Source organism: Panthera leo, chromosome B3 (assembly GCF_018350215.1).
Source record: "Panthera leo isolate Ple1 chromosome B3, P.leo_Ple1_pat1.1, whole genome shotgun sequence".
NCBI lineage: Eukaryota > Metazoa > Chordata > Mammalia > Carnivora > Felidae > Panthera > Panthera leo.
The window spans coordinates 98,467,332-98,481,865 of record NC_056684.1 but is presented as its reverse complement, the minus strand read 5'-3'; positions in this window follow the sequence as shown (position 1 = coordinate 98,481,865).

The window sequence follows — 14,534 nt, the reverse complement described above, 5'->3', positions numbered from 1 at the left end:
TTGTAGAGAGGGAAAAGAGCCAATCCCTAGTGCGCATGACAGAAAAGCGGTTTCTTCCCTACGCCGGGCGAGCCCTAGAATTGTTCGGAAGGAAAAGAGCAAGCAGGGGGCGTGGTGTAGGGAGTGGGGCGGGGCTACGGAGCGGCCTGGCTTAAATATTGTTTCACCTTTTGGCGCCAAATGATTGGTATTCATACTTACTCAAGCCAGTTGGTAAGTTTACACTAAAGAAGTGTCCAATTAAGCGCCCTTTAGAGTTTTCATTTGTTTCTTTTGGAAATTTTTGTAGTAAAGCTAATGGATGTTTATGTAAGTCAGAATTTTGATTTTCTTGTAGGGGATTACAGGCTGGAAAGGTGCACAAGGGAATCTTCTGGGATACTTTTACATTCCTTATCTTTGAACAGTTGGTTACAAGGGCGTACACATAAAAAACCATCAAGCTGTACCCGTTGAGATTAGTGCACTTTATGCACTTTAGAATGTATGTTATACCTCAATTTGTTTTTAAATGCAGTAGTTACAGAGATGCCAAATCTGAAATTCAACATGGGAACAAAACACATAGGCTTGTAGCAAATATTTGAGATTTTTTTCCCCAGGCATTTGTAAATGCAAATACAAATCAAAATGTGCACTGTCTTTAGAAAGTATTAGTCAAATGATAATAGTTGCAATTACATCTCACCTCAATTTCTCTCCTAAACTCACTCTAGTTGGCTGACTCCCTCACCCTGACACTGAAGGCTCTTTCTAGGACACTAGTGATCTGCATGTTAACAAAGCCAATTGTTTCTGCTCAGTATTCATCTTTCTTCACTGACAGCAGTATTCTACAGTCACCACGCCCTCCTTGAAGCTGCTTTACTATCTTGCCTTCAGTTGAGCCTCACCTGATTGCTTTTTCTCCTTCCTCACTAGCTGCTTCTTCTGAAACTTCTTGGTTGGTCCTCTCTGTGATTTCTAGGCATTGGTTTGCCCTAGAAATCCTAGTAGGATGCTGTACTGGCCCCTTTTTCTCTTTGTATCTGCACACTCCTCCAGATAAACCTCAATCTGGATGTAAAAGACCTCAGTCTTACCTGTCATTCCCACTCTGGGCACTTTGGACATATGTATTCAACTCTTTGCAGGACATCTCTTGGATATAGAATAGGCAGCTCAAACATTATGTGGCCAAAAAATAAAATTCTTGATTCTCCCTCTCTTAGTCTTCCATGTCAGTAAAAAGCCCCAAGGTCCATCAGGTTGCTCAAGACAAAAATTTCCATTCTAATTCTTTATTGTTTCTCTCTTCACCCCTTCCTCATGTACTCCATCAACAAGTCCCATAAACTCAACCTCCAAAACATATCCTGCATTTGATCACTAATTTCCATCTGCATAGCAACACCCTAGTCCAAGGTTCTATCATCTCTTGCCTCTACTAAGATAATAGATTCCCAACTGATCTCCCTGTGTCCTCTCTTTGCTTCCTTAAATAAGATCAAGCTGTTTCTCATGAAAACCCTCCAAGTGCTTCCCACTTTACTTAAATCCAAACTTCTTAAACTCATTACTAGTACTTAAAAAGTCCTACTTGATCTTCTACCTACCTAACTGCTCCCTCACTTAGTATTTGCTCTCTTCCTCCTTAGCCTGCTACCCTCCAGTGGTTCCCTGAATGTGTCACATGCATTCTCACACTAGAGAATTGGCATTGTCTGTTCCCTTTACTTACTACTTATCCACCAGTCTTCATATGACTCCATTTTGTCATTGATCTCAGCTTGAATGTTACCTCTTAAAAGTCATATTAGAGCCATCATATTAGTCCACTCTAAATATTAGTCCACTCTAAATATTAAACTGATGTCCTTGTTTATTAACTGATTTCTTTCCTCACTCAGTAAGAATGTAAGTTTCACGACAGTGGAAAACTTCTCTATTTTGTTCACTACTATAATCCCTAAGGTATAGTGCCTAGCCACTATTAGAAACTAATATATAATAAATGCTCAATAAATATTCGTTGAATGAATGAATGAGGAAAATGATAATTATAGATATGCCATGCTTTTATTATAATGTATGGGGTGTACATAAAAAGAATAGGGGCACCTGGGTGGCTCAGTCAATTAAGCCTCTGACTTCATGTCAGGTCATGATCTTGCATTTCATGAGTTAAAGCCCCACGTCAGGCTCTGTGCCGACAGCTCAGAGCCCAGAGCCTGCTTCAAGTTCTGTCTCCCACTCTCTCTGCCCCTCCCCTGCTCACACTCTCTCTGTCTCTCAAAAATGAATACACATTAAAAAAAATTTTTAAAGAATATAAACATATTCTTATGTAATATGGAAATAATAGCTGCATTTATTTTTTTATTTTTTTAATACTGCCTTTTATACTCACAGGGTTGATAAAAAGATAAAATGAGCTTATATTCATAAATAATTCTTTTTAACAGTACATCATTCATGATAATTTATTAAAATTTCATTTTAAGTGCATTTTTATATTACAAAAAAATGCAGTCTTATGACTTATATGTGCAATTATCGAAGGCTATAAAGTGAATAGAGATACCCTCTAAAATCTTTTTCCATCTTCGGTGACAATTTGCACCCCATAGGCAATTGCTAATAACATTTTCTTTTGTATGCTTTCAGAATTTTTCTATGTACATAAACTGTCCTTAAAAAAAATACACAAATGAGCTCATCCCTCAATTACTACTCAGTTTTTTTCACTTAACAATACATACATATCAACTTAAAAGAATTCTAATATGATCTCTGAAATATTTGTCTAAAAGTATAAATATCAGGAAATATGTGAAAATATCTATATAATATAGTATTGATAACTTAATATATTAATAATTAACCATCAATTTAAACTTCATGTAATGTTATTATAAATTAAATAATATCAGATAGTATTCTTTATATAATATAATATTGAATAAGTTATTGATATTATTAATATCATTTTTCTCATAGTGTGAACGCTACGCTATCCTCTCAGTTAAAGCTTGTATGCAGAATAGGCCATATACACTCTTGACCACTGAGTTATGTGTGGCACATCCTACTTTTCTGTATCGACCAAAATACATTTTACTCTGTATCATGAGTATGTTCTGAGATTAGTGCCACCCCCCGAAAGATGGAAAGGTAGCTTAGTGTAGTGATTAAGTGAATGGACTCAAGCCAGGCTGTATTCAAATCTTGCCTTTACCACTTAAGTTCTTCAGGATATTTGGCAAGTTGCTTAACCTCTTGTTATCTTGGTTTTTGTGTTTGTAAAAAGGGGTAATGGTTATCCTACCTCACTGTTGTTCTGTCAGAGCTGTTATGAGGATTAAATGAACTAACATTTATAAAGTGCTTAAAACAGAGTGAGTCAGTTTAAATCTTCCAAGAAACAGATGCTAAAATGGGATTAGACACAGAAGGGATTTATTAGGGAGAAGTTCTGGGAGGAACGAGGGGAAGAGGAGCAGGAGTAGGCAGGGAGCTTGCAGACTGCAGTATTTTTCTGACACCTGTAAAAGGACAAAGGGAAGGCTGGGCAGAGCCTCAGAACACAGTACAGTTCTAAGAAAGGCTCAGCCGGATCCATGGAGAGGCCTGAACCAAAGCTCCCTGGTAGAGGAATCTCATATCAGGCAGGAAAAGCTGGCACAAGTATATCTGCCACTCAGTCATCAGCTGGCAGCGGTGGTTAGTTGGGCGGGAAAGGGAACATGGCCTCAGCATTCAGTGGCAGCAGCTGGGGACCATCAATCAGTAATGCTCCCCACAGCAGGCTCTCTTGTAGGCAGGCATCTGAGTAGTGCTTCTCTATGATTGCCACACAGAGCGTGGCAAACAGTAAATACTAATAAGTGTTTGATAAATAATGATTTAATACATAAGAGTATAGAGCAATGTTCTCCAATAAAAATAGAATGAGAATCACATATATAATTGTAAATTTTCTTATAGCCAAATTTATAATTAAAAATTAAAATTAGGGGTGCCTGGGTGGCTCAGTCAGTTAAGCATCCGATTTGGCTCAGGTCATGATCTCACAGTTTCTGAGTTCAAGCTCCATATCGGGCTCTGTGCTGATGTCTCAGAGCCTGGAGCCTGCTTCAGATTCTGTGTCTCCCTCTCTCTGCCCCTCCCCTGCTCATGCTCTGTCTCTGTCTCTCTCTGTCTCTCTCTGTCTCAAAAATAAATAAATGTTAAAATAAATAAATAAAAATAAGTTTCTAAAAAAATTAAAGTTAGCACTCATTTTCATAATTCTTGAATAATGTAATTAAATAACATCAATTTAATAACCCTGTATCAAACCCTAAATTTTGGTAACAGAATATTTTTTTTTTCATTTACTCAGAGACCTTTTACTAAAATTAACTTACATAAGGCCATAGAGAAAACCTCAAAAAATTCTAGAAAGTAGAAGGATAGTGTAGCAGTTAGCCTGTCTGGGGGTAAACCCTACCTCCACCCTTGGCTAATAACCATGGGCAGTTTTCTCTTGAGCATCCTCAGTTAGATATCACCAGTTAGGAAAAGTATGGTCCATAATGCTTCAGCAATGTCCTGGTGGCCCCCCTGTGCAGGAGAAACTAAAGATTAATATCTTTGTTGCTGAAGATCTCAAGAGGGAAGGTGGAGGGCAGGGGGAGCAGCCAAGATGACTCTAGTAGCTGGAGGCTGTGTAGAGGCAGGAGTCTTGGGGGAGGTAGGTGGCTCCAGGTAGCAGCTAGCTGCCAACCATCATGGAAGTATTTCAATATTTTAACAAGTGGCACAGCTTTACTGTCACAGTGTCACTCACTAATTCTCCCAGGCTAAGGCTGTACCTCTTCCTCTGAGAGCTAGTTTTTCATTGTTTTGGTTTATTTCATTAGGCTTAGGGGGAGGAGCCACTGATGATCTAGCTTTGCTGCTAGATCTTACCACCAAAGATCTGAAGGAGACACTATTTGAGTTATTAAAACCAGATTAGCCCTCCTAACTAAACCAAATCACCAAGTTCTGTTGCTTTTAACTCCTAAATTCATCTGAAATCTATCTTTTCATCCCACTGTCACAGCCCTGGTATATGCCATGATCCTTTTTCCTCTGGCATCTTGAAGGTTTTCCTTCTTTTTTTAAAAAAAAAAAAACAAAACAACATTACTGATATATCATTATTGATATATAATGTATTGATATATAAATCGTGTACCATACACTGTAGCCATTTAAAACGTACAATTTAATGGTTTTTAGTATATTTACAGAGTTGTGCAACCATCACCACAATCAAATTGAAAACATATTTATCACCCCCAGACAGAAACCCTGTATTCTTTAGCAGTCATTCCGCATTTCCACCCAACTACCCCTTTCCCCAGCTCTAAGCAAACACCAATCTACTTTCTGCCACTATGGTTTTTTTGTACTCTAGATATTTCACAGAAATTGAATAATATAATATGTGGTCCTTTGTGACTACCTTCTTTCATTTAGCATAATGCATTCAAAGTTCATCCATGTTGTAGCATGTATCAGTACTTCATTTATTGCTGAATCACACTCCATTGTATGAACAGAACATACTTGATTATCCATTCATCACTTGATACTCTTTGGCTATTAGTAATAATGCTGCTATGAACATTCATGTACAAGTTTTTGTGTGGACATAATGTTCCCATTTCTCATGGACATGTACCTTGAAATGAAAGTGTTTATGATACGGTATCTAAGAAATGATTGCCTAATTCAGGGGTACCTATGTTTTCATATGAGAATTTTATAGTTTTGGCTCATACAGATATTTGGTAGATATTTGGTTCATTTTGAGTTAATTTTTATATATGGTGTGGGATAAGAGGTCCAACTTCATTCTGTAGCATCCAGTTGTCCCAACACCATTTGTTGAAAAGACTATTCTTTCAACATTGAATGGTCGTGGCAACTTTATCAGAAATCAGTTGATCATATATGTATGTGATTTTGTTTTTCCCTGAATTTCCAGTTCTGTTTTATTGATCTAATGTCTCCCTTGATGCTATTACCACATGTCTTCATTACTTTAGTTTTGAAATGAGGAAATGTGAGTCTTCCAACTATGTTCTTTTTTAATATTGTTTTAGCTATTCTGGGATCCTTAAATTTCCATTTAAAATTTTAAATCAGCTTATTGATTTTTATAAAAAAGCAAACTAGAATTTCAAGAAACTACATGGAATCTGTAGATCAGTTTGGGGAGTTGCCCTTTTAACAATATTAAGCCTTCCAGTCTGTGAACAAGGATGTCTTTCCATTGATTCGTCTTCTTAATTTTTTTCAGCAATATCTTGTAGTTTTCAGATTACAAGTTTTGCAATTCTATTAAATTTATTAAGTATTCTTTTTGATGCTTATATTAATGCAGTTGTTTTTATTGTTAAGTTCATTTATCTATATTTATAGAGACAGAGCTCCCACATGAGCAGGGAAGGGGCAGAGTGGGAATCCCAAGCCGTCTCTGAGCTATCAGCGTGGAGCCCAACTAAGCGGGGCTCAATCTCAATTTCACAAACTATGGGATCATGACCTGAACCAAAATCAAAAGTCAAATGCTTAACCTACTGAGCCACCCAGTACCCCCCACCTTTTTTTTTTTTTTTAAGGTAATGCAGTTGTTTGCTTAATTTCATTTTTGGTTTGTTCATTGCTGCTATACAGAAATGCAATAGAATTTGTATTGTATATTTACCTTGTATCCTGCAATTTTGCTGAATGTGTTTATTAGTTCTAATACTTTTTAGTGGATTTCTTACATTTTTTTGTATGTAATAATATGTGATCTAAAAATAGAGATAGTTTTACTTCTTTTTATTTGCTAATATAGATGCCTTTTATTTAATTATTTAATTTTCCTACCTAGTTTCCCTGACTAGACCTCCAGTACAATGCTGAATAGAAGTGGCAAGAGTAGAGAACCATCTCTTGTTCCTGTTCTTGGAAGGAAACCATTCCGTTTTCATCATTAAGTATAATGTGAGTTTGGATTTTTCACAGATGCCCTTTATTAGCTTGAAGAGGTTTCCTTCTCTTCCTAGGTGGTTGTATATTTTCATTATGAAGGAATGTTGAATTTTATTACATGGTTTTTCTACATTTTTTGAGATGATCATGTGGTTTGTCTTTTATTCTATTGATATAGTGGATTGTATTAATTGATTTAAATCAACCTTACATTCCTGATAGATATAAATCCCACTTGGTTATGGTGTTTAGTTCTTTTTATATATTGATAAATTCCGTTTGCTAGTATTTTATTGAGGATTTTTACACCTATATCCATAAGAGATATTGGTTTCTTTTCTTGTGATATCTTTGTCTGGTTTTGATATCCAGATAATACTAGCCTGATAGAATGAGGTGAGAATTGTTCCCTCCTTTTCTATTTTTTGAAAGTGTTTGTGAAGAATTCTATTAATTCTTTATTTTAAACATTTTTTTAAAATGTTTATTTATTTTCAATAGTGGGGAGCAGGGAGGGATAGAGAGAGAGGAAGACAGAGGATCTGAAAAGGGCTCTGCACTGAGAGTGGAGAGCCTGATGTGGGGCTCGAACTCACAACCATTAGACCATGACCTGAGCCAAAGTCAGACCCTTAACTGAATGAGCCACCCAGGTGCCCCAACAATTATATTAATTCTTTAAATTTTTGGTAGAAGTCAATAGTGAAATCTGGGCCTGGGCTTTTCTTTGTGGATAGTCTTTAAATTACTAATCCAATCTTTCACTATATATCTATTCAGATTTTCTACTTTTTCTTGTGTCAGTTTTGGTAGTTTGTGTCTTTCTAGTAATATGTCTTTTTCATCTAAGTTATCTAATTTGTTGGCCCACAGTAGTTCATAGTATATCCCTTTATAATTCTTTTTATATCTGTAAGGTCAATGTTAAGTCTCTTCTTTCATTCTTAATTTTACTAATTAGTAATTTAGTAATGTGAGTCTTCTTGTTTTTCTTGGTTGGTTTAGCTAAAGGTTTGTCAATTTTATTGATCTTTTCGAAGAACCAATGTTTAGTTTCAGTGGTTTTCTCTATTTTTTAAAAATGCTCTCTTTCATTATCTCCTTCCTTTTGCATCTTTGGTTTTAGTTTTCTTCCCCACTCCTTTCAAAGTATTTTAAAGTGGATATTTCTTCTTTTTCTAATTTTGGCATTGAACCCCTAAGTTACCTTCTAAACACTGCTTTAGCTGCATCCCATAACGTTTGTCAGGTTGTGTCATCATTTCATTGTTGTGAAGGTATTTACTAATTTTCCTTTTGATATCCTCTTTGTCCATTGGTTTGTGTTATTTATTTCCACAAAGTTCTGAATTTCCCCAATTTCTTTCTGTTATTAATTTCAACTTCACTCTATTGGGATCAAAGAGCATGCTTTGTGTGATTTCAGTTCTTTCTAATTTATTGGGATTTGGTTTATGGCCTAGCATATGTCTAATCCAGGGAATGTTCCATTCCTTGAGAAAAATCTGCATTCTTCTGTTAGGTTAAGTGCTCTATAGATGTCCATTAAGCCTAGATGATGTGTAGTGTTGTTCAAGTCTTTTAATTCCTTGTTGATCTTCTGCCTAAATATTCTATCCATTATTGTAAATAGGGTATTGAAGTCTACAACTGTTACTGTTGAACTATTTCTCTCTTCAATTCTGACGGTTTTTGTTTCAGGTATTTTAGGGCATATTTGTATATATCTTTATAATTGTTATATATTTCTGATGTATTGGCTCTTTTACTATTATAAAATTTCCCTCTATATCTAGTAACATTTCTTTTTGTTTTATATTTTCTTTTGTCTGATATTAGTATAGTCACCTCTTGTGACTTTGTTAAATTAATACTTGTTATTAGATGGCAAGTTGCAGTTTATTAAAAGACCATAAGAGAAATTGAAATAGAGAAATTTATTACTCACAAGTCCTGGAGGAAGTACACAGTATGCCTTGAGGGTCAGTGAGTAGAGTGCTTGGGGGTTCCCGGGCTAAGGCCAAATTTGTTGATTCAAACCAAAAAATAGCAGGGTTTGGGTAAATTTCACTGGGTTTTTATCTAAGGGATGCACAAGGTCCTAGGAAGAGGGTGGGGACTGTTTATCATGTCAGCCATTGAGGGAGTCACAGCAGGAACTTACATTTTCCTATGACTCTATGGACTGTTACAAGGACATACACACACAGGAGGGGCTGGTGTCAGTTCAAGGCCCCTGCAGGCTGCCTTGAAACACCAATTGTATGCCAAGGCAGCACTATTATGCCTTTAGCTTAGCTAAACTCAATGACAACTACACTGTCTATGAGATAACATCCTTAGATGGTTTCACAGCTCTCTAAGCCACCATTAGGAAGATTAATTATTCTCCTTTCCCATCTAGATGCAGAAGGGCAAAAGTAAGGGCCATTCTAAATTTATGAGATTGACTTTAAAATTTAACTTTAAAGAATCTTATTCAATATTTTATAATGTTCTCATTCATGCATAAAATGTTTAAACCAAGCTAGAGAAAATTCTAAATGTTCAAAGGGATACTATCACATGAAATCCTGTATTACAGTTAAATGAAGATTTGGCCATCTGAAGGGTAACTAATCACTGACGTAATTATTTGGCAGATTTTAATGTGGGGAATAAGCTTAGGAATCCCCTGGGCTTACACCAGTGGGTTAACAAGGCATAAAGAAGTACAAAGCCATAGGATGCTCACACCAGAGTTTGGGTAAACAAGATTAGGCGAATTAGGATAGAGAAGGGGGACTTAGGCCCCTAGAATAGAGTAAAGGGGGGCTGGAGCCCCCATAATAGAGTAGGGAGGTGCAAAGGCACCCAGAATAGAGTATGAGGGTACAGAGACCCCACAATAGAGAGGGAGGGGCAAAGGCCCAGAATAGGGAGGTGCAAAGACACCAAAATAGAACATAGGTATATGAAATAAACAAGATTAGGTATTCAGGGTAGAAGCACCCCCTGATTTAGTACTATAGCAGAAAGCTGCTTTCACAGGAAGGAAGGACCAAGATAGGTAACAGGTAAATTGGGCTATAGACCGCTGTGCTGCAGGTGAAGCAGCCCAGAGTGGAGATGATTAACAAAAGAAAAGATGCCTTGTTAACTCTGAGGTCACACATCTTACTGGTCTCATCCCCTAGGCTAGCTAAGACAAACAGAGGTGGTGCCTCATGTCTGCTGTAAACAACCTTCTGCCCACTACCAGGTGTCAGGATTTTCCTTTGTATTAACCCAAACCCCTAACCCTGAATATCTGCAAGAACCCCTTTCCCTCACATCCACAAGTTAATGGTCACAGATTCATTGTCTCTTTGTACACGTCCATGCCGTGTATGTAAGCCTTCTGATCCTAATAAAAATGGGGCAAGGACCCTTATTCGGGGCTCTTGTCTTTTCCCAAACATTAGCCATCTCCCACGTTCATCCTGCATCCCACTCTCTTGCTAGACAAGAGAGAGCTTTAGACCCACAGTCTACAATAGTTTTAATATATGTTCTTGCAGTTGTCCAAAGGCAGAAGGAAAACTGAAACTTAGACACCAGACTTAAATTTTGAAGTCTGGTCAATTTCAGAAGAAGAAAGAGTGTATTCACTTAGCATTGACATCTCTGACACAAATAGCAGTTCTTCCTACACAGATGGCCCAAGGCAGAGGAAGGATCATAAATGATACAGAGTCAGGACAACAAAAAGTGCTTGAACTGGACCTGGACAGAAATGCTTATCTGAGCATACCATGGATATCACAGGTTCCCTACCCATGAACACTGGCAGTTAATACAGAGCAACATTGCATACTAACTCTTATTTCCTCTTTTTTTTTTTTTTGTATTTTTTTTAATGTTTCTTGCTGAGAGAGAGAGAGAGAGAGAGAGAGTAGGGGAGGGGCAGAGAGAGAGGGAGACAGAGGATCTGAAGCAGGTTCTGTACTGACAGCAGAGAGCCTGACATGGGGCTCGCACCCACAAACCGTGAAATCATGACCTGCCCTGAAGTCAGACGCTTAACTGACTGAGTCACCGAGGCGCCCCGCATACGAACTTATATTTACCTATTAGATGAATTATAGTAGGTTAAGTATCAAATTTTATAAGTGTATTCTGATATACCATACTTATACTTAAGTATCTGTCTAAAATTCAGTCATCCTAGAAAATGGCCACTTAATTGTTGTTCTGGACTAAACGATTCTGTCTCCCTGAAATTCATATGTTGAAGCCCTAACTGCCCCCCATGCCATGGTATTAAGAGGTGGGGCCTTTAGGAGATCATTTGGTTTAGATGAGGCCATGAGAATGGGACTCTCATGATGAGAAGAGTGCCTTTATAGGAAGAGGAAGAGACACCAGAGCTGTTTTTCTCTGTCATGTGGGGGTCCAGCAAGAAGGCAGACATCTGCAGATGAGGAAGAGGGCTCTTACCAAGAACCAAAACTGCCTGTACCTTGATCTTAGACTTTCCAGCCTCCAAAACTGTGGGAAGTAAATATCTATTGTTTCAGCCACCAAGGCTATGATATTTTCTTGTAGCAGCCTGAACAGGCTAAGTCCTTTTTAAAAATTAAAGCAAATCAATATGCTTATGGTTCTTAATATTTCCATTCTAAGTAATATTTGGATCTGACAGTTTAGGGGGTGTTTGCTATCACAGAAGCCTAATTAGTTATCTATTGCTTCCCCAAATTACCTCAAGATTTACTAAATTAAAACAATAGGCATGCTCTCTCACAGTTTTCTGTGTGTCAAGAATTCGGGAATGGCTTAATTCCTGGTGGTTCTGGCTCCAAGTCTTTCATGAGGTTGTTGACAAGGTGTCGATCGAAGGACATTCATCTGAAGGTTTAACTGGTGCTGGAGGATACACTTCCAAAGTGGCTTCCCTGTGGCTGGCGTGTGGGAGGTGCTGGCTGGTGGAAGGCTGTAGCACCTTTCCACGAAGGCCTCTCCATAGGCTGCTTGAGGCCTCCGTGGCTGGCTTCCTCCGGAGTGAGCCATCCGAGAAAGCAAGGCAGACATAGTGATGTCTTTTATGACCTGGCCTCAGAGGCCACTCACTGTCAGTCACTTCCACAACATCTTGTTTGTCTTAAAGGTCAGACTTGTTCATTGTGGGAGAGGAACACACAAGCATATGACACAAGCAGACAAGGATTACTGGGGGCCATCTTGGAGGCTGGCTCCCACACCTAACAGCTCTGTTTTAATGGTCATGATAACTTAGGTCTGGTAGCTAAGAACCTGGTTCTGGAGTCAGACAGACCAGCATTCCAATTTTAATTGCACTACCTACTTACACTTTCTAATCCTCTGTTTCCTTATCTGTTGTGTGGAAATGATAGACCCACCTCACAGGTTTGCTATAAGCATTACATGAGTTAATGCACACAGAATAATCCTTTCTGTCAGATCATGTCATTTCCCAACTCAAAATCTTCAGACTTACCAGAACCTGACCCACCTACAACTGACTTAGCTACTACCACTATTGCCACTACTACTCCTACCACCACCACCAGCTGATCTTGTTTCTTCTCAGTATCACCTTCCCTCACTCCACTCTATCCTTCTTCTTCAGACATGCCAAGCTTTCTCCTACCTCAGGGCCTTTGCACTTGCTGTCCCTCTGCTTGGAACACTTTTCCCTAATGTTTTCATGAATCATTTGCCCACTTCATTCAGGTCTCTACCTAACTGTCACTTCCTCAGAGACCTTCCCTTGACCATTCCTCTTATCTTTTAATCCTTCTTGACTTTTCTATGTATAGCATTTACCACTACTTGATATTACATATTTGTTTGCCTATTTTGATTATTGTGGCTCTCCTTCATTAGTATGTCACTTCTATGAGGACTGTGTCTCATTCACTACCTTTCTTTAGTGCTTAAATGTATGCCTACCGTAGGCGTTTCAAAAATATTTGTTTAAAAATTAAGTAATGCATATGAACTACTCAGCACATTGCTCAACCCACAGCATCATAAGAGTTCAATAAATCTTAGCTGACTTCAACTTCATCATCATCAACATCCTTCCCATTATCCCCTGACCATCCTAATATCTCACATGTATATGGTACTTTACAGTTTTCAAATTCCTTTGTGGTTTATAGAGAATATGTTATAATACTTTGAAAACAAAGCTGTAATTGTATAGCTGTAGCTGAAATGATCTGACAACTAATAAAACTGGGAAGTGCAAGGGGAGGATTTGTCTCTTATAGGCCCTGCCTGAGAATTGGTCTTTCCCCCCAAAATATGCAGGCTTTCCTTAGGACAAATGAGTCTATTATGAACAGGTCATTTTAAGTTCATTTATGATTTGACCTTAAAAGAGTCTTTAGTGGGGCGCCTGGGTGGCTCAGTCGGTTAAGCGTCCAACTTCGGCTCAGGTCATGATCTCACAGACCATGAGTTCAAGCCCTGCGTCGGGCTCTGTGCTGACAGCTCAGAGCCTGGAGCCTGTTTCAGATTCTGTGTCTCCCTCTCTCTCTGCTCCTCCCCTGTTCATGCTCTGTCTCTCTCTGTCTCAAAAATAAATAAACGTTAAAAAAAAATTAAAAAAAAAAAAAAAGAGTCTTTAGTGACTGGGTAGTGTCCTGGCTCTTTCTTGCCCACACTCTAAAGCAGAGGGTCATGTTTTATGACTCTTCAACCTTGGAGTTGCCCTAGAAGCTTAGTAATTTCTTCCACACCCTCACTATCCCCCTCGTCTACCCTCACTGTCCCTAAAAATCAGATCCCCTTACAGGGCTGCTTGCCTATATTGTGCCTTCGTGTTAATTAGGAAAAGGCAACCTTTTGTCCCGGCAGAGGAAGCCCTCCAGGGGACCTGATTTGGTGTGGACGATGGCCAGGGCACATGGCTTTGCCAACGAAACAGAGGCTGAATTTGAGCCCCAGTCAGCCCTTGGCTGGAGGCCCGAGAGCACAGTGGCAGCCAGTGGACACCTCTGTTCCCTCCGTGCTGCTCACAGGCTACATGTATCTCCATTGTCATCCTAGGAGATGAGTACCCTGCTGAATTATACCGAGTAGAGGAATCTTCGCTGAGAGGCAGTCTAGCACGGTGGGGACTGCAGACCAAAGCATGTAAGAGTGAAGGTTCTAAAGTCAGATGTCCTGGCCGTGAATCCTGCGTCTCCCAATTAATAACCCGAGACCTTAGGCAAGTGATGCAGTCTCTCTTACCTCAGTCTTGGGTTCTTGTGAGGCTTACATAAGTTAATATATGTAATCCATACTCAATACACGTTATTTTGTTAATACAGGGTAGCCCAGAAAATCTAGGAATGTTGTTCAAAATGCCTCCTCATGTGTTAATGAAAATGCAGCTCCACCTAAGAATGTTTCACTTCCATGCCTTCCACCCACCCTTGCTGGACTCAGCATTGAGTCATTCAGCAAGCATCTGAACACTTACTGTGCACGGTGGTAGACAAAAACATTTAAAGAGGCAGCCCCTAGCCCCAAAGTATGTTCCCTACTTCTCAAAAGGTCAATCAGAA